General features: G+C 42.4%; 1 protein-coding gene and 1 pseudogene across 1 annotated transcript in view; one reads left to right on the top strand and one right to left on the bottom strand.

Annotated features, from left to right (window-relative positions):
* PDE4D (phosphodiesterase 4D) overlaps positions 1–20,310 on the bottom strand; it is a 1,564,000-nt gene that overhangs the window by 1,452,534 nt on the left and 91,156 nt on the right. The gene's annotated exons all lie outside the window — the stretch shown is intronic.
* On the top strand, positions 14,215–18,738 carry LOC122683515 (annotated as a pseudogene).

The following is a 20,310-nucleotide window of genomic DNA, read 5'->3' as shown; positions in this document are numbered from 1 at the left end:
GCAAAGACATGACTGACTATGCAGGCACACTACTTCTAATCCTAATATGTAAGGATGTAAAAGTTTGCCTCCTCAATTCCTTCATTCTGTGTCTGCTAATCATCTCTGTCTTGCTACTCAGCATCTCATTAGTGCTGGAGTTAATACCTTAACACAGATGACACTCAGTTTTCTTTGCTTGGTTTATTACCTCAGTCATCTAAAAGCTTAGCCCCCTTGACACAAAGTAGAAGCCTAAGTAAAATATCGCTTAAAAAGTTAAAACCAACATGTCGCTGACAACATACACAATGGTTTCATCAGCTCTACAGCTGCTAGGCACAGCCCGGCTGAGAGCGGACTCCGAGTGCTATGGCTCTTCCCAGGCAGCAAGGAAGCCCCCACCCTGGTCACAGTCACCGCCCGGGGCCATCGAAGTCCTCTGGCTCTCCTTCCCACTAATCGGCATCGTTCCCCTTTAGTAACTGAATCTGGAACAGATTTCTTTTAGAGCAGCTTTTTAAAATTGTAACCAGGAAAAAAAAAAAAAAACCTTAAAAATCACTCACCCAAGAAGCCGTTTTGGCTTATTTGCTGCACTGCCAGGGATTGGTTTTTATTTTTAGGAACGTTTTCATGAAGCCAGGCTTTATCTCTTTTTACCAAGTGAAATAGATCCAGTTTCTTTTATTCATCCTTTACTCTCAGTCTGCTATTTTTGGCCTCAAGAGCTATTTTCTCCAGTAAGAGGGGTGCTGCCCCCAGGATAACTAAAACTTGAATGGGCAAAGACAGCCAAGCCCATGGGTCCCTTCTCATGAAACCCAAAGTGGCATGAGAGCTCAATCTCATGAAGGGTCCCTGAGACACAGATATTCAAAGGAGGCTGAGTAGGTCAGTGACTTGGTGGCCCAGGACATGAAACTTACAAAAAAAGCAGACCCTAAACAACATTTTTTTTCCAGCTGCTCTGTGATGACTTCCACATTGTATGGTCCTTTGGGTGCACAAAGATCCTCTCTACAGGAGGTTTCCTTTTAATATACAAAGACCCTAGAAGGAAGGCCACTGCTATACTATTCACTGTTTATGTGTTAATTAGAAGAAGATACCCTTCCTGCATACCCCACCTCAGGACTTGGCTTGTGAGAAAAGCATGAGTTGGATCTCAGCCTCCCCACACTCCCCTGCCTGGCCTCCCTGTCATTCAATAGCAGCTGGGTTTCTTTGTAACACTAGAGGCAACATTTATTTTTCCATTCATTCATCACATGTTTCAGGCATGACTATGACTAAGGTATCTGTCATCCTTCTCAGTAAATGACTGTCATGAGCAATCGTGTTGAGGTGCTAAGATAAAATAGGCCCAGGGTGGGTGAATATTCAGGTTTACCTAGAGCACAGGAGAGCCATGAGTGGTTGAACTTAAAAAGGAGCTTTCCTGACTAGTCAATAGAAGACGGTGAATTAAGGCAATTTCAGAGAAGGGAAATAATTCACCAACACGGAGCTTCACGGGTATAGACTTGGTGATAGTCAACAGAATAGACGGGAGTGTGACGAGAGTAGGAGGAACCTGGAGACAGAGAGGCCAGCTAGGAAAGGTGAGAGATTATATTATTATCCAAGCACTCACCACCACCTGCCAAGGAAATACTATATACTCCTAATCCATTAACCTTAGGTCTGCCTACATGGCATTCTTTAGCCAACTATATGGGAATGCATAGAAAACATGCCATTGTCAAGAAAAACTTTAAGAGCCTTTAAATGGTTCTAGCACATGCTCTTTTATAAGATCCCAGAGCAGAGCTGCTCCTTCGGTCTGGGTCCCAGGATGACAATCACATGGAGCAGAGCTGCAGCTGACTCAGAATGAGTAAGTACAGATTGAGGGACCCTCCTGGGTCTGCAAGCTGCTCAGATTTGGGGACCATTATTGCCGCAGAGCTTCCTAGGTTCACTGATGTGGGAAGCTGAGGTACCACGAAAGCGAAGGCAATGAGGTCTTAGACTAGATGGACATGAGCAGCACTGGATAGGAAAGGGCAGACACAGTACTAATTATAACAACAACAAACCATCATCTAACATTCATTTAGTATTTATATGTCCACTCTTCTCTTCACTACATCTCATTTAATCCTCATAGAGCTAGAAACACATACCTGTTTTAACACCAAAGTATGTGCTCTTACCCATTTTTGCCAGTAACCAATAAAGCCTGGTGATTTTAAGGTTAACTCAGCAGAGCTGGGTTGCTCAAATCCTACATGTTCTCAAAATTTTCCTGTCTCCAGGACTTGGCCAGCTGTTAGTAGCTGAGCTCTTGAGTTCTTAGAATAGTCTGCTGGGTAAAAGTGTTGTATGCCTGAAGCCATGAGCCAAGCAGTATCAGTCTGGTCAAATAGTTTATACTAACAGTATGATTCACAGTGAATGCCTGTCTTTTCCTGGGGATCTGGAGTCTGCACAACTGAAATAAATCACACTGGCATTGCATGTCTACATGACCGATTCCCAATAAAAACCCTGGACACCAGGGATCAGGTGAGCGCCGCTGGTTCCCTGGCTGCACATCATGTCACACATCATTGCTCCGAGAATTAAGCACAGACATGCAACTCCCCTGGGAAAAAAAGGTTTGGAGGTGTGTGCCTGTTTTCTCCTGGAAATCATGCCCAATGCATCGTTCCCTTTTCTCTTAATCTCTATCCTTTTACTTCAGTAAACCACAGCCATAGTGTACTAGCTGTTCTGAGTCGATGTATTCTTTTAGCAGGTCATCAGGCCTAAGGGTGGTCTTGGGGTGTCACGACACAGCACAGAACATGAGACAGGCAAGTGTCAAAGGTGACCCCAAATTTTCAAGCCTAGGTGGCTCAAAAAATTCAAGAGCAGAAGTGGGACTTCTGGGCAAACATCCAGAGGAAAACGTGGTCCAAAAGGAACATGCACCCTAATGTTCATTGCAGCACTGTTTACAATAGCCAAGGTATGGAAGCAACATAAATGTCTACTGACAGAGGAATAAATAAAGAAGTTGTGATATATGTGTACAATGGAATATTCAGTTCAGTTCAGTCTCTCAGTCGTGTCCAATGGAATATTACTCAGCCATAAAAAAAATGAAAGAATGCCATTTGCAGCAACATTGATGGACCCAGAGATTTCCATACTGAGTAAATTAAGTCAGACAGAGAAAGAGAAATATTGCATGACATCCCTCATATGTGAATTCTAAAAAGAAATGATACAAATACACAAATATTTAGGAAACAGAAACAGACTCACAGACTTAGCGAATGAACTCAACAGTTACCACGGGGAAGGGATGATTAGGGAGTTTGGGGTTGACATGTGCACACTGCTATATTTAAAATGAATAACCAACAAGGTCCTACGGCATAGCACAGGGAACTCTGCTCAACGTTATGTGGCAGCCTGGATGGGAGAGGGTTTGGGGGGAGAATGGCTACATGTATACATATGGCTGAGTTGCTTTGCTATGCACCTGAAACTATCACAACATTGCTAATAGGATATACTCCAATATAAAATAAAGTTATTTTAAAAACAGAGTGGAAGTGGGAAAGCCAGGAGGGATTGGTGAGCTGAGGTGGGGAGTAAAGGAGGAGGCTGAGGAGACAAGTGGAGGAAGGAAGGTAAGTTAGGTACTTGATTTACTAAATCCGGCTCCCATATCCAGGCAGGAATGTGCAATGAGTGGTGGAAAATGTACAATTGGAGTCTGTGATGGAAGTCCAGGATGGTTACAGTTGATGATTGTGTGAGAGTCCTGAGGAAAAGATGAGAAAGAAGGAATGGCAAGGAGTCAAACAAAAACTGCAGAGAGTATAATTTGGCTGCCTTGGGAGCCAAAACCAGTGAGAAGGGGAAGCTACTTTTACCTATTTCTCATTCACTACAAAGAATGGTCTGTTCAATTTTATATAAATTTATATTAATCCAGCTATACCATAGACTACACAAGTAAAATAACTGCTAATGGGGCTTTGTTGATATATAAATAGCATTTTAAAAAAAAATCAGCAGTATTGATTTTCTCATAGTATCTTCATTTTCAAAGGCATTTAAAACCCTGCTTCATGAGCAAAGCATCTGGGCATGACTATGATGCTGTTGATAATCCAAATAAACTGGGGCAAAGGGAAGCCCCAGCCATCTATGATACTCTATCATGTGTCTGTGCACCTGCCACCAGGGCTATTTTTATATGTTTATTTATGTCAAAAATTATTTTTTAAAATTGGGTCCAAAAAAAGACAATGGTAAAGGCAGTCAGGGCCTGTGACACAGGGGCTTCTTTTCACTTAACACAGCACTTTCTATTTTTCTGCATTTTCCTCCGACAGCAAACAGAGCAAGAGGCCAAGAGTGTCAGGCTCAACTCTGACCTCTCACTTTTTCTTCTTCTCCTTTCAGGCAGGATTTTTTCTTCTATTCCACCATGCTTTTAGGTCCCATATGCTTCTTACTGAGGCATCAGAAAACAAATCTGCTAAAATCTTCCTTTTTCTTTTTTTTAATTTTTATCCTTTTTTTTTTTTTTTGCTTGAGAATGCACATACACAGCTACTTTTAGGAGAGAATAACGAATTGTTCCTGGGACCTCATAACAGACAACACTAAGGAAATGTCAGCCTATTATACTGCTCATGATGGAGAACTCCATTCCATCACCTCAGACTCAAGTTGTTGGGAAAGCCATTGACGTATAACACCCAAACCAGTGTCTCAAAAGCTCCCCCGTGTGTGCACATGAAAAATAACTCATCAAAGGAAAAATTCACTGGATTAAGGGCAAAAGTAGAAAAGGAACCAATTTTCAGACCTCAAAAATGTGTTAAGATACAAGAAAATAGCACATCATATAATTATTACTTTATTTTCATGTCATATTTATGATGTAAAAGAATAATTAATTTAAGTGAGCTGGTTTTATACAGATTATAGCATTAACAAATGAAATGGATGCATGAAAAATTTTTTGATTTTATTTTATAAAAGGGGTTTTTAAATGCCAAAAATGAAAGATCACTGGATATACACAAAAAGAAAAGATAAGCCATCCAAATAGAACACAAGCAGTAGATTTGTACATTTCAGCCCAAGAAAGGAATTGTGCGAAAGTAAACTAAAACATTTAGCACACTTTTCAGAAAGCCTAGTTGAAAGGTTTTCAGATTTCCCTTTTTGCCCGTTTATCTTTCCTCAGGGAAAAACATGCTATAGCTAAGACTAGTATGTAAGTCAGCTACCTCCCCCGCCCCACGCAAATGGTAGGCTTCCAGGATATTAAAGCCAAGACTGGCAAAGGTCTTGTATTCCGACCTCCGTCTTTGACAAATGAAGAAAAGTGAGCTGAGAGAAATGAGTGGAGTTGACAGAAAAAGCTGGGAATAGACCCTTACTCTTTTGTTTTCTGGTTCAACCATTATTCCTTTACATCATGCTGTCTCCTGATTTTTAACAACAGAAATGGATAAAAAATAGGAAAAATACTAATAAATAGTATTTCAGTACTAAAAGGTACTAAGCACTTAGTCTATGCCAGACATGGTTTTAAGTATACTACTTGAATTAACTCATTTGTACTGAGAAACATTCTGAGGTTATATTACCTCAGAATATCACCTCCATTTTACAGATGGGGAAACTGGGGCCCACAGAAGTACCTCCCCAGGGATCTTAGAAAGTCAGTAGTGGAGTAATTCTAATACTTACCCAGTCTAACCATAGAGATTAAATCCTTAATCACAAGTAACTAAATAAGACACAGAAAGTATCACTGTTATTAGAAATTCAACAGGGCACCAGCTATAAAATTAAACTTTGTTTTGCTTTGTTTTTTAAACAGGAGTGCATGCATGCTCAGTCACTCAGCTGTGTCTGACTCTTTGTGACCCCATGGACTGGGGTCGCCAGTCTCTTCTGTCCATGGGATTATCCCAGCAAGAAGGCTGGAGAGGGTGTCATTTCCCACTCCAGGAGCTCTTCCCAACCCACATCCCCTGCAGCTTCTGCATTGGCAGGTGGACTCTTTACCACTGAGCCACCTGGGAAGCTCCTTGAACAGGAGTAGGACCGACTTAAAAAAAAAAAAAAAAAACAGCTAGCTTAAAAGGAAAATTCTTGCCCAATTAGGACAACAAACTTGAAGCTCTGTAAGTCTCCAATTTCATACAAATCATCTAAGTAGAGGGTTGTGTCCTTTGGCATGCTAACTGAAATCATGCTTACCTATAATTGGAAATTATGTTCATCTATTTATTAAGACAATCCCTCTTCTAGGCATTTCTTGTTGAACCTATTTTCCAAGTAATAAAATTAGATTTCTTAAGGGGGAAATCCCCTCCTGCCTCTCTAATTTAATTGGATCAACAAATTAATACCAACTTCCTAAAGATACCATTGACCACCCAATGTCTACATTCAATGGAAATGTGCAGGCTTACCTCACAGAAGCTCTTCATTGTTTTCTCCCTCTCCTGACACTTTCTCTCTCTTAGTTTCTGCAACATCGCTCTCTTGGCCCTTGCCTGGTCTTTTCCTTCTCTTTAGCAGGTCCTCCTCACCCATGTGCTTGGTAAGGCTTGGCATGTACTCCCAGGGTTCTGTCCTTGCTGGGTTTTCCCCACAGCCCCTGCCCACACTCACATCATTGCTTCCACTGCCACTTAGGAAATGATGCCTGGCTTCAATGCTGGGGTTTCCAAGCTGCTTCTTTCCTCTAAGCTTCACGCAGTCTGTGGCAATTCTTCAAACTCGGCATAATCAAATCCAAATTCTTTATATGTCGCCAAAAATTCTATTTCCCAGTCTGTAGTCCTTATCTTGCTTAACAGAGTCCCCCAGTTCACAAGCCCAAATCATGAGTCACCTGAGACTCCTTCCCTTCTTCTCACGATACATCCAGCAAAGCTGTAATTTCTACAAATTGTACTTTCTAAATTGCTCTTGAATCCTCCCCTCTTACCTTCATGCTCATGAAAACCATGTAGAGTCTACCTGCATGACCGTATCTCTCCCTATCTCCCCAAAAAACTGGTTTAGGTTGGGTTCCACAAGAAACAGATTCAGCTAAGACTTTAAGTGCAAATATTATTGAAGAAGAGACCCCAGGGAGCAAGTGTAAGGGGCGTGGCAGAACGGCAGGGGTGAGAAGAAATACTGGTGTGAAAATGACCAGATCACTGCTGTGAGCAGTGGGGCTCCACACAGTGGGGGCCTCCAGCACACCCAAGGATGAAGTGCAGTTTTGCCCCACTCAGGAGCCAGGAAGCTGGGACATTTTTCCATCATTGTCTCAGGGCGGCTACCAAGGGGGTTAACTCCCCTTCGTTGGGCCTGCCTCCTTGGAGTCTAGCAAACTTCCAGTCACTGTTGGCTTGTGTGGGAACCATGGCTGCCGAGGGACTCTGAGAAATCCTTGGAAGGCTCCCAGAGGCTTTAGAAAGACTCCAGGTGCCTCCGCACAGCCTACCAGGCATTCCATGCTCATCTCCTTCTTTCTTCTTCGTCATTTCCCAGGCTTCCCGGTCTAACACCCACATGCTCCAGCCTTACCAACCTCCCAAAGGTTCCCAAAACACACAAGGCCATTGCCACCTCTGTGTTTTGGACTAACTAGTCCCTCTTCCCAGAAGGGCCACCTCTACCTCCCAAGCTTCTTCCCCTCCATCTGAAATACCGCCACTTTTTGACAGGATACAGCTCACATATCCCTCCCCATCTCAAGATCTCAAGATTCCCCTCAACGTCCTGCCCCCAAGTCAAACACTTGCACCAGTGCCACTGCCGTGCCTTGTCAAACCGCCTCCCTCATCAAACCGTATGGTAGTTGCTGGCTGTGGTTAGGCCAACTGGCTGGAGTGTGAACTCCTGACAAGTAGGGACTATGCTTGATTTCTCTCTGCTGTTCCAGAGCCACGCCCAGGGCCAGGAAGGAGGACCAACTGGAAAAATACCAAATAATTCCTAAAAGGTCTGGATATCATACAGAATAAATAACGTAAATCTCCAATTAACACGGCAAACAAAACAGAGCATAAGAAAGAACTGGGGGTGGGGGGTGGTGGGAAATAGCAATTTTCCCTTTAGTGCATGCTTTTCTTAAAAAATTGCTAGGTAGGGATATTTTTCCTTTGTTGTTGCTCAGTCGCCAAGTCATGTCTGACTCTTTGTGACCCCATGGACTGTAGCATGCCAGCCTCCCCTGTCCCTCACTGTCTCCTGGAGTTTGCCCAAGTTCATGTCCATTGAATCGGTGATGCCATCCAACCTTCTCATCCTCTGTCACCCTCTTCTCCTCTGCCTTCAATCTTTCCCAGCATCAGGGTCTTTTCCAATGAATCGGCTCTTCACAACAGGTGGCCAAAGTATTGGAGCTTCAACTTCAGCATCAGTCCTTCCAATGAGTATTTAGGGTTGATTTCCTTTAGGATTGACTGGTTTGATCTCCTTGCTGTCCAAGGAACTCTCAAGAGTTTTCTCCACACCAGAGTGAAAGCATCAATTTTTCAGCGCTCTGCCTTCTTTATGGTACAACTCTTACATCCGTACCTGACTACTGGAAAGACCATAGCCTTGACTATACAGACCTTTATCAGCAACGTAATGACCTTGCTTCTTAATATACTGTCTAGGTTTGTCCTAGCTTTCCTGCCAAGAAGCAATCATCTTCTAATTTTTCCTTATATATGGGCTATAAATCCATATGGTTTACTCTGCCTCAGCTTCTTTCTTTAAGTGTCTGTTTATTGGCACTGGTTTCCTTCAAGGGAAACAGTACTTGAGAGACTCTAACAGGGAGCCCCTGAGAAAAAATCTTCTACATGTTCACTCATGGGTATTTTGTGAGTACATTTCAACTTTTCACACTCAGGCACTTTCAAGTGTCTGACGGTGAGTGGGCTTTACACTGAGCCTGTCTTTATAATTAGATACCCCTAGAAGGAAGAAGGGCTTCCCAGGTGGCACTGGTGGTAAAGAACCCACCTGCCAATGCAGGTAGATGTAAGAGACGTGAGTTCAATCCCTGAGTCGGGAAGATCCCCTAGAGGAGGGCATGGCAACCCACTCTAGTATTCTTGCCTGGAGAATCCCATAGACAGAGGAGCCTAGCATGCTGTAGTCCATAGCGTCGCACAGAGTTGGACGTGACTGAAGCGATTTAGCATGCCTGCACACAGAAGGAAGAAATAAGGGATATAATCACCTCCTAAGACCTACTTTACCGGCCCCTCAAGGTCACCTGCCTCTGTGCCCCAGCTGAACTGTCTCTGCAGAAGACTTCTGCCCCCTTCAATGCTGATGTGCAGAAAACCAATGCAGTGTGGAGTAGGGGTAGTCTTCCCCTTAACTTTCACTGGACTGACTCACCATAAGCAATTATTACATGCAAACGTGCCCAAACCTGAATAAGGATTAAATTCATATTTTGGGGTAGGGTTTTTTTTTTTAAGATATGAGTTGCTAAAAAGAAGAGGTGATAAACTATTTCCAAAGGTCATTTTAGTTCAGCCCTGATTGACTCTGCCCAGTAGCGGCTGCGCAGGCACAGGAGGGCCGAGATGAACTACTCCATGTTCAAGGTCAGGAGGGGCAGCCGTCAGGGGATACCCCTCGTCCAAGGTAAGGAGCAGTGGCTGTGCTTTGCTGGAGCAGCCGTGAAGAGATACCCCACATCCAAGGTAAGAGAATCCTAAGTAAGATGATAGGTGTTGCGAGAGGGCATCAGAGGGCAGACACACTAAAACCATAATCACAGAAAACTAGCCAATCTGATCACAGGACCACAGTCGTGTCTAACTCAGTGAAACTAAGCCATGCCGTGTGGGGCCACCCAAGATAGTCGGGTCATGGTGGAGAGTCTGACAGAATGTGGTCCACTGGAGAAGGGACTGGCAAACCACTTCAGTATTCTTGCCTTGAGAACCCCATGAAGAGTATGAAAAGGCAAAATGATAGGATACTGAAAGAGGAACTCCCCAGGTTGGTCGGTGCCCAATATGCTACTAGAGATCTGTGGAGAAATAACTTCAGAAAGAATGAAGGAATGGAGCCAAAGCAAAAACAAAACCCAGTTGTGGATGTGACTGGTGATAGAAGCAAGGTCCGATGCTGTAAAGAGCAATATTGCATAGGAACCTGGAATGTTAGGTCCATGAATCAAGGCAAATTTGAAGTGGTCAAGCAGGAGATAATAAGAGTGAATGTCAACATTCTAGGAATCAGTGAACTAAGATGGACAGGAATGGCTGAATTTAACTCAGATGACCATAATATCTACTCCTGTGGGCAGGAATCCCTTAGAAGAAGTGGAGTAGCCATCATGGTCACAAAAGAGTCCGAAATGCAGTACTTGGATGTAATTTCAAAAATGACAGAATGATCTCTGTTCGTTTCCAAGGCAAACCATTCAATATCACGGTAATCCAAGCCTATGCCCCAACCAGTAATGCTGAAGAAGCTGAAGTTGAATGGTTCTATGAAGACCTACAAGACCTTTTAGAACTAACGCCCAAAAAAGATGCCCTTTTTATTATAGGAGACTAGAATGCAAAAGTAGGAAGTCAAGAAACACCTGGAGTAACAGGCAAATTTGGCCTTGGAGTACGGAATGAAGCAGGGCAAAGGCTAATAGAGTTTTGCCAACAGAACACACTGGTCATAGCAAACACCCTCCTCCAACAACACAAGAGAAGACTCTACACATGGACATCACCAGATGGTCAAAACCGAAATCAGACTGATTATATTCTTTGCAGCCAAAGATGGAGAAGCCCTATACATGCAGCAAAAACAAGACTGGAAGCTGACTGTGGCTTGGATCGTGAACTCCTTATTGCCAAATTCAGACTTAAATGGAAGAAAGTAGGGAAAACCACTAGACCATTCAGGTATGACCTAAATCAAATCCCTTATGACTATACAGTGGGAGTGAGAAATAGATTTAAGGGACTAGATCTGATAGACAGAGTGCCTGATGAACTATGGATGGAAGTTCATGACATTGTACAGGAGACAGGGATCAAGACCATCCCCATGGAAAAGAAATGCAAAAAGGCAAAATGGTTGCCTGAGGAGGCCTTACAAATAGCTGTGTAAAGAAGAGAAATGAAAAGCAAAAGAGAAAAGGAAAGATATTCCCATTTGAAAACAGAGTTCCAAAGAATAGCAAGGAGAGATAAGAAAGCCTTCCTCAGCGATCAATGCAAAGAAATAGAGGAAAATAACAGAATGGGAAAGACTAGAGATCTCTTCAAGAAAATTAGAGATAGCAAGGGAACATTTCATGCAAAGATGGGCTCTATAAAGGACAGAAATGGTATGGACCTAAAAGAAGCAGAAGATATTAAGAAGAGGTGGCAAGAATACACAGAAGAACTGTACAAAAAAGATCTTCACAACCCAGATAATCATGATGGTGTGATCACTCACCTAGAGCCAGACATCCCGGAATGTGAAATCAAGTGGGCCTTAGAAAGCATAACTACAAACAAAGCTAGTGGAGGTGATGGAATTCCACTTGAGCTCTTTCAAATCCTGAAAGATGATGCTGTGAAAGTGCTACACTCAATATACCAGCAAACTTGGAAAACTCAGCAGTGGCCACAGGACTGGAAAAGGTCAGTTTTCATTCAATTCAAAGAAAGGCAATCCCAAAGAATGTTTCAACTACTGCACAATTGCACTCATCTCACATGCTAGTAAAGTAATGCTCAAAATTTCTCCAAGCCAGGCTTCGGCAATATGTGAACCATGAACTTCCAGATGTTCAAGCTGGATTTAGAAAAGGCAGAGGAATTAGAGATAAAATTGCCAACATCTGCTGGATCATCAAAAAAGCAAGAGAGTTCCAGAAAAACGTCTATTTATGCTTTATTGACTATGCCAAAGCCTTTGACTGTGTGGATCACAATAAACTGTGGAAAATACTGGAAGAGACTGGCATACCACACCACCTGACCTGCCTCTTGAGAAACCTATATGCAGGTCAGGAAACAACAGTTAGAACTGGACATGGAACAACAGACTGGTTCCAAATAGGAAAAGGAGTACGTCAAGGCTGTATATTGTCACCCTGCTTATTTAACTCATATGCAGAGTACCTCATGAGAAATGCTGGGCTGGAAGAAGCACAAGCTGGAATCATGATTGCCGGGAGAAATATCAGTAACCTCAGATATGCAGATGACACCACCCTTATGGCAGAAAGTGAAGAGGAACTAAAAAGCCTCTTGATGAAAGTGAAAGAGGAGAGTGAAAAAGTTGGCTTAAAGCTCAACATTCAGAAACTAAGATCATGGCATCTAGTCCCATCACTTCATGGGAAATAGATGGGGAAACAGTGGAAACAGTGTCAGACTTAATTTTTCGGAGCTCCAAAATCACTACAGATGGTGACTGCAGCCGTGAAATTAAAAGACGCTTACTCCTTGAAAGGAAAGTTATGACCAACCTAGATAGCATATTAAAAAGCAGAGACATTACTTTGCCAACAAATGTCCATCTAGTCAAGGCTATGGTTTTTCCAGTGGTCATGTACGATGGACATGAGTTTGAGTAAACTCCGGGAGTTGGTGATGGACAGGGAGGCCTGGCGTGTTGCAGTTCATGGGGTCGCAAAGAGTCGGACACGACTGAGCGACTGAACTGAACTGAACTGAACTGAACTGACATTGATGTGAAAACTAAAAAAACTGCAGATACCTTTGAACTGGATCCTGTGACACAGTTTGTACTTGGCAACTGTTGTTCAAGATTTTGCAATTCACTGATCAATGTTACTGCGTCTGATGGAAACTAAATTGCCTTCAATCCATGTGGACATGATTTCAGCTTTTTCTTCCCCTGCCCCTCCCTATTCTTAGGGTTACACAATGGAAAGGAAAACAACCACAGTGGATCTTCCTTGTTGGAGGCTATAACATTGGGTGTTCCCTTCCATCACCTGTGTTTTGGGTTTTACCCTAACCAACATCAGGATCCTTTCATCTGAGGTAACAGAAATCTATAAATATAGTAACAGTGCAATCTGTTGCAAGAGAAAACAAAGAAGAAATTTTGGAACAACCTGCTCAGAAGTCAGGTCTGCTGTTTATATTTTATTTCATAATTCCAGATTCACTGTAGGCAGCCAAAGAGTTGCTATTCAAAATGTTTTGCTGACCTCATAAGAACCAATGTAAATAGACTTTCTACCCAGTGACGCCAATGCTGAAGGCAGTTTCTGTGTTTTTATATTTTGTGAGATCTCTGTGTATGCTGCTTTCAAGTCCTTGTGCTGGTGAGCAGAGTTTTGCTTTGGTGTAAACTGATACCAATCTTTGCAGGCTACTGTTTCTCCTAGTTTCTCTCCACTGACTATGGAACCAGGGAGAACAGCGTGAAAGGTCACACTATACTTATTTCCCCTTTTCAATCCTATACTCCTTGATTTTCTTTGCCTGGTGTCCATGTCTCAGAGTTGTTTTATGAGCAATATCTTGCCCTTAAAGGTTTGGGCCTCCCAATCAAGCAATCCCCATTGGATAACAGAAGCTAGCAATTAACTCAACATATACTCCTTAAGTACCTCTGAGGGGCAAATTACAACTTTTCTAAGCATTCACTTTCTTTTTTTTTTTTTTTAATCTCAGCATTCCTTTGAAGAAATAAAGGACAGGACTTGAACCAACAATTTACCATCCAAGAAATTGCAGTACAGAGGTTTTGCACTTTACCCTCCGATAAGGAGCAAGACAATGAAAGGGCTAGAATAAAACACAAGTCTAATAACAAAGTTCGGTGTCCTTTCCCTCATCCTCCCCTATGCTTATGCCAAATTCCACTTTATAACAAATAGCAGTGGAGAGACGCTCTAGCTGAGGTCTATATGCCTGTGGAAAAACATAGGAGGGCCTGAGACTCCTGAAACTGTATCTAAATGGTTAATATATGTGCATTTTTCTGAGGAAAGAGTCAATAATTCCAGAATGGCTAACAAAGATTTTAATCATATGCTTCTTATTAAATATACTTGAAAAAGCAAAACAATCCTGTATGATACCTGACATTTCTCTTTCCCATCTCCTAAAATGTACCTTTGTTGCAATTTTACATGTACAACAAGCTACCCCAGAAGTAAGTAGGTTAAAATAATAATATGTATTTCATTTTCTCACAATCTGAGCAGGGCTCAGCAGGCACAGCCCTCTGGTCCATGAAATGCCAACTGGGGTGACCCAGCCGGCGCTCCACGTGGCTGGCTGTGGTTCCTCTCCACGTGGGCCTGCGTGGGGGAGGCTTAGCTTCCCCCACAGCATGGCAACTGCCTCAACAGACTATAAGCGGAAACCATACCATTTAAGGCCTGCACTCAGAGTCAGACACAGTGTCCCTCTGCTCCATCCTGTTGGTCGAACCATCGTGAGAAGGTTCACGGGGAGGAAGTGCAGACCTTACTTCTTGACAGGAAGAGCATCAAAGAATTTTGAGGCCATGATTTTAGACTGCCGCATACCTCTAGGGTCGTCTTTGTTCTTCCTGTAGTTTGCTCCACCACAGATCTTGGCTGTGTGAGAGACCAAGGTCTGACACTTCTTACATGTCCCTCTTGCCAGGATGAGTCTGTAGGCAACTCAACCTACTACTGCCTCAACCTACTACTACAGGGGGGAGGTGGTCTGCTGCTCCCTGGTCACCCTTGGCTCCTTCTTCGCTGCTGGGCTTCACCCCTCCATTGCAAGGATCGCCTGAAGCACTCTGTGTAGCCTATTCCTTTAAAGAAATGCTGCACAATGGCTTTAGGGGGATAATGACTGTGGGTTCCGTCTGAAGACAGAGGGATAAAAGTTCCTCTGAGAGATTTCTTTTTTTTTTTCCCATTTATTTTTATAAGTTGGAGCCTAATTACCTTACAATGTTGTAGTGGTTTTTGCCATACATTGACATGAATCAGCCATGGATTTACATGTGTTCCCCATCCCGATCCCCCCTCCCACCTCCCTCCCCATCCCAGCCCGCTGGGTCATCCCAGTGCACCAGCCCCGAGCACTTGTCTCATGCATCCAACCTGGACTGGCGATCTGTTTCACCCTTGATAATATACATGTTTCAATGCTGTTCTCCTCTGAGAGATTTCTATTAGATATGAGCAATGTGATGAGGGAAAAAAGAGACTGACCTTTCCCAGCATCACTCTCTGAACCGTTGACTGGGTTGAAAGCATTCCCAAGTCAGCCTGTTTACAGGCACTACCCAACCACATAACTCTTTGAAAAGCAAGAGTTATTAAGATTTTCAAGGAAATGCCAACCGGTACTTACATCATTTGCATCACTTTCCCCCATTCTCTTCATTAAGTCAAATGACTGATCCATAAAATTGGTTATCAGCACTGAAAAATTCTCTGATACTATCTGCTTTAGGCTGCCTCGGGCAGACTTTTGGAAATGGTCTGCTTTCGCTCTGCAGTAGAGGTGATAAAAAAAAAAAAGGGCCACCAGCTGAGGAGAAAAAGTTCCAACTCCAGGCTTGATGAAGCTATAAGCCACTATTCAAATCAACCAAGCACTCCAGAAGTCTTTTAGTCTTTTTTTTTTTTTATTCTCCAGCAACTTTTATTGGTCACAGAATGTGAAATTATGTGCAGTACCTGGGGTTTAATTAACAGTCTCATTTATAAACCAATTTAATATTTATCTTATTTTTAAAACAATGTTTGCTTTTGAATAAACTGATATGGTCAAATGAACATGCCCCTACCCCATGCAAAGACAAGCAGCTTGCAAACCCACTGTTAAGGAGACGCTAAATGAAACACCAGAAGTTTCAACCACGCTTTCACCAACCCACTCTCTCTGATCCATCAGCATGTCAGGACCCCTCCTGTCTTCAGAGCCTTTGCATTCATTTTCTTTGTTCTGGTCTCTCTTCTCCAGAAAGCTCTGTGGCTTGTCTCCTCTTCCTGACGTAAGTCTTCAGGTCTTTATTTATATTTCACTTTCTCAGTGAACCTGCTCCTGGAAGCCCCATCTAAAGTTTACAAACCACTGTACACACACCACTTCCTCTCATCCTCTCCTTATACTTTTCTTCTCACTATAGAGTATATGATGTATTTTACTTATTTACTGCCTGTCTCCCCTTCTATAATACAATGATACCTTCATGAAGACAGGATTTTTTTATGTCTTGTTTATTGCTGGTGCTGGAATAGTACCTGGCATCAAGCAGATGTGCCAGACATATTTATTAATAAATAATTGAATGAACTATCGATCCAACCTGTAACTCTCCTCAAATGGTGATAACACAGGTTCCTGGTTGCACTGCCTGCTTTGAAAAGAGTTACAGATCCGGTTCTAACAGCCATCCACCTGCCGTTAGTTTTCCACTCCTGCTGTAACAAATTACCGCAGACTTCCTGGCACAAGGCAGCAACACTTCATTGTCTTATGGTTTTCTAGGTCAGAAGTTCAACATGGGACTGAGTGGGCTAACGTAAGGTGTGGCCTGGCTCTGTCCCTTTCAGGAAGTTTTAGGGCAAGATTTGTTTCCATGCATTTTTCAGATTCTAAAGGTCATCTCCAACCCCAGGAAGGCTGTGTGTCCCCTTCCTGAATTTTCAAAGCTGGCAATGTCACGTGGCTCTGGCCCTTCTTCCTTAGTTACATCTCCCTCTGACTCTCTTTTTCTGCCTCCCTCCTTATGTGAGACCCATGCAGATAATCCAAAACAATTTCCCTATTTTAAGGTCATCTGATTAGCAACCTTAAATCCATCTACAACATTAATTTCCCTTTCTCCAGCAACCTAACATATTCCTAGACCTCTGAGATGAGGATGTGGAACTCTTTGATGGCCATTCTCTCTTCCCATCACATCATCCTCTGGAAGGATCTAAGAAATGACCAGACCTCTCCCATCACTTTCATAGCTGTGATGTTTCTTATCCAGATCCATACTGAGCCCTTACATTTGCTCCTGTCATAAATCCTTATTGAGGTACAGTATAAACTTCCCCAGACTTAGAGGCAGAAGACATCCACTGAAGACCCTTTCTGAAACTTACCAACTCAGTTACCATCGCTGAGACTCCCTTTTCTCAACAGAAAAATGGAAATAACAAAACCTCCTGACAGGGCTATTATGAAGATGAAATGTGGTAATGTTTATAAAAGCTCTATAAATGTCAAACTCCACTCGATGTAAGTAATCATTATTATGATAGACATCTCTAGCACCAAGGATACCCCGAGTCTGTACTGATGGTGGTTTTGATTGTTTTGCTCCCTGAAAGGAATGATGTGAATTATCACTTACATACTTTGGACAAATCAGAACTGAAATAGACAGTGCTACTCATAGGACAAGTCTGGCATAACCTTTACCTGGATTATGATGACAATATTGTACAGACAATCCAAATGTGAATAAGAATTTGGTTTTTCCTATTTGAAGGTTCTGAGTACAAAGTGAAGCAGGGCAAAGGCTAACAGAGTTTTGCTAAGAGAACACACTGGTCATAACAAACACCCTCTTCCAACAGGACAAGAGATGACTTTACACATGGACAACACCAGACTGTCAATATCAAAATCAGATTGATTATATTCTTTGCAGGTGAAGATGGAGAAACTCTATACAGTCAGAAAAAACAAGTCTGGGAGCTGACTGTGGCTCAGATCATGAACTCCTTATTGCAAAATTCAGACTTAAATTGAAGAATGTAGGGAAAACCACTAGACCATTCAGGTATAACCTAAATCAAATTCGTTACAATTATGCAGTGGAAGTGACAAACAGATTCAAGGGATTAGATCTGATAGACAGAATGCCTAAAGAACTATGGACAGAGGTTTGTAACATTGTACAGGAGGCGGTGATCAAAACCATCCCCCAAATAAAGAAATGCAAAAAGGCAAAATGGTTATCTGAGGAGGTCTTACAAATAGCTGAGAAAAGGAGAAGTAAAAGGCAAAGGACAAAAGGAAAGATATACCCAGCTGAATGCAGCATTCCAAAGAATATCAAGGAGACATAAGAAACCCTTCCTAAATGAACAATGCAAAGAAATAGGGGGAAACAACAGAATGGGAAAGACTAGAGATCTCTTAAAGAAAATCAGAGATACCAAGGGAACATTTCACGCAAATTTGGGTACAATAAAGGACAGAAATGGTATGGACCTAACAGAAGCAGAAGGTATTAAGAAGAGGTGGCAAGGTGTTCGCAGCCACCACCACGCCACCACTGCTCTCCAACGCCAGCGCTGCCTCTAGCTCGCCGAGCTCCAGCAGAAGGAGAAGGGGGTAAGTCAGGAGGTCTCTATACCACGGTACATACAAAGCAGACTGCCCGCAAATCAACCAGTAGTAAAGCACCAAGGAAGCAACTTGCTACAAAAGCCACTGGCAAGAGTGCGCCTTCTACTGGAGGGGTGAAGACACCTCGTCGTTACAGGCCTGGTACTGTGGCACTCTGTGAAATTAGACGTCATCAGAAGTCCACTGAACTTCTGATTCGCAAACTTCCTTCCAGCGTCCGGTGCGAGAAACTGCTCGGAACTTCACAACAGATCTGCACTTCCAGAGTGCAGCTGCTGGTGCTTTGCAGGAGGCAAGTGAGGCCTATCTGGTTGGCTTTTTGAAGACACTAACCAACCTGTGTGTTATCCATGCCAAACATGTAACAATTCAGCCAAAAGACATCCAGCTAGCATGCTGCATGTGTGGAGGACGTGCTTAAAAATTCACTATGATGGGAACATTTCAGTCTTTAAAAAAAAAAAAAAAGTCTCTTTTTCCTGTTATTGGTAGTTCTGAATGTTAGATATTTTTTTTCCATGGGGTCAAAAGGTACATACGATTGCATGTGGAAAAATAGGGGACAGAAATCCAGTGTTGGGAATTCTTCCATTTTCATTTGTGTGTGAATTTTTAATATAAATGTAGGGACATAAAGCATTCATGCAAGTCAAACTGTTTCCATGAACAAATTTTTCAGCAGTTCAACTTTATAACAATTATAAATAAACCTGTTAAATTTTTCTGGAAAATACCAGCATTTGGATTTTTTATAAAACAACTAAATTTCTTAATGACTGCAACTAAATGGTGTTTGCAGAATTTTTATTATACAGTATATTCTGTCCATTCACTACACTTCTCTAACTGAGTTGTCCTACATGCAAGTACATGTTTTTAATGTTGTCTGCCTTCTGTGCTATTCCTGTAAGTTTGCTATTAAAATACATTAAACTATAAAAAAAAAAAGAGGTGGCAATAATACACAAAAGAACTATACAAAAAAGAGCTTAATGACACAGATAACCACGATGGTGTGATCACTCACCTGGAGCCAGACATCCTGGAGTGCGAAGTCAAGTGGGCCTTAGGAAGCATCACTATGAACAAAGCCAGTGGAGGTGATGGAATTGCAGCTGAGCTATTTCAAATCCTAAAAGATGATGCTGTAAAACTCCTACACATAATATGCCAGCAAATTTGGTAAACTCAGCAGTGGCCACAGGACTGGAAAAGGTCGGTTTTCATTCCAGTCCCAAAGAAGGACAATGTCAAAGAATGTTCAAACTACTACACAGTCACACTCATTTCACATGCTAGCAAAGACATGCTCAAAATTCTCCAAGCTAAGCTTCAACAGTATGTGAACCAAGAACTTCCAGGTATTCAAGCTGGATTTAGAAAAGGCAGAGGAACCAGAGATCAAATTACCAACATCCACTGGATCATAGAAAAAGCAAGAGAGTTCCAGAAAAACGTCTATTTCTGCTTTATTGACTATGCTAAAGCCTTAGACTGTGTGGATCACAATAAACTGTGGAAAATTCTTTAAGAGATGGGAATATCAGACCACCCTACCTGCCTCCTGAGAAACCTGTATGCAGGTCAGGAAGCAACAGTTACAACTGGACATGGAACAACAGACTGGTTCCAAATTGGGACAGGAGTACGTCAAGGCTGTATATTGTCATCCTGCTTATTTAACCTGTATGCAGAGTATATCATGCAAAATGCTGGACTGGATGAAGCACAAGCCAGAATCAAGATTGCTGGGAAAAATATCAATAACCTCAGATATGCAGATGACACCACCTTTATGGCAGAAAGTGAAGAGGAACTAAAGAGCCTCTTGATGAAAGTGAAAGAGAAGAGTGAAAAAGTTGGCTTAAAATTCAACATTCAAAAAACGAAGAGCATGGCATCCAGTCCCATCATTTCATGGCAAATAGATGGGGAAACAATGGAAACAGTGACAGACTTCATTTTCTTGGGCTCCAAAATCTTCTGCAGATGG

The sequence above is a fragment of the Cervus elaphus genome, chromosome 25 (assembly GCF_910594005.1).
Source record: "Cervus elaphus chromosome 25, mCerEla1.1, whole genome shotgun sequence".
Taxonomy (NCBI): Eukaryota; Metazoa; Chordata; class Mammalia; order Artiodactyla; family Cervidae; genus Cervus; species Cervus elaphus.
The sequence above is the reverse complement of the archived record's forward strand: the minus strand, read 5'-3'. Positions and strand labels throughout refer to the sequence as shown.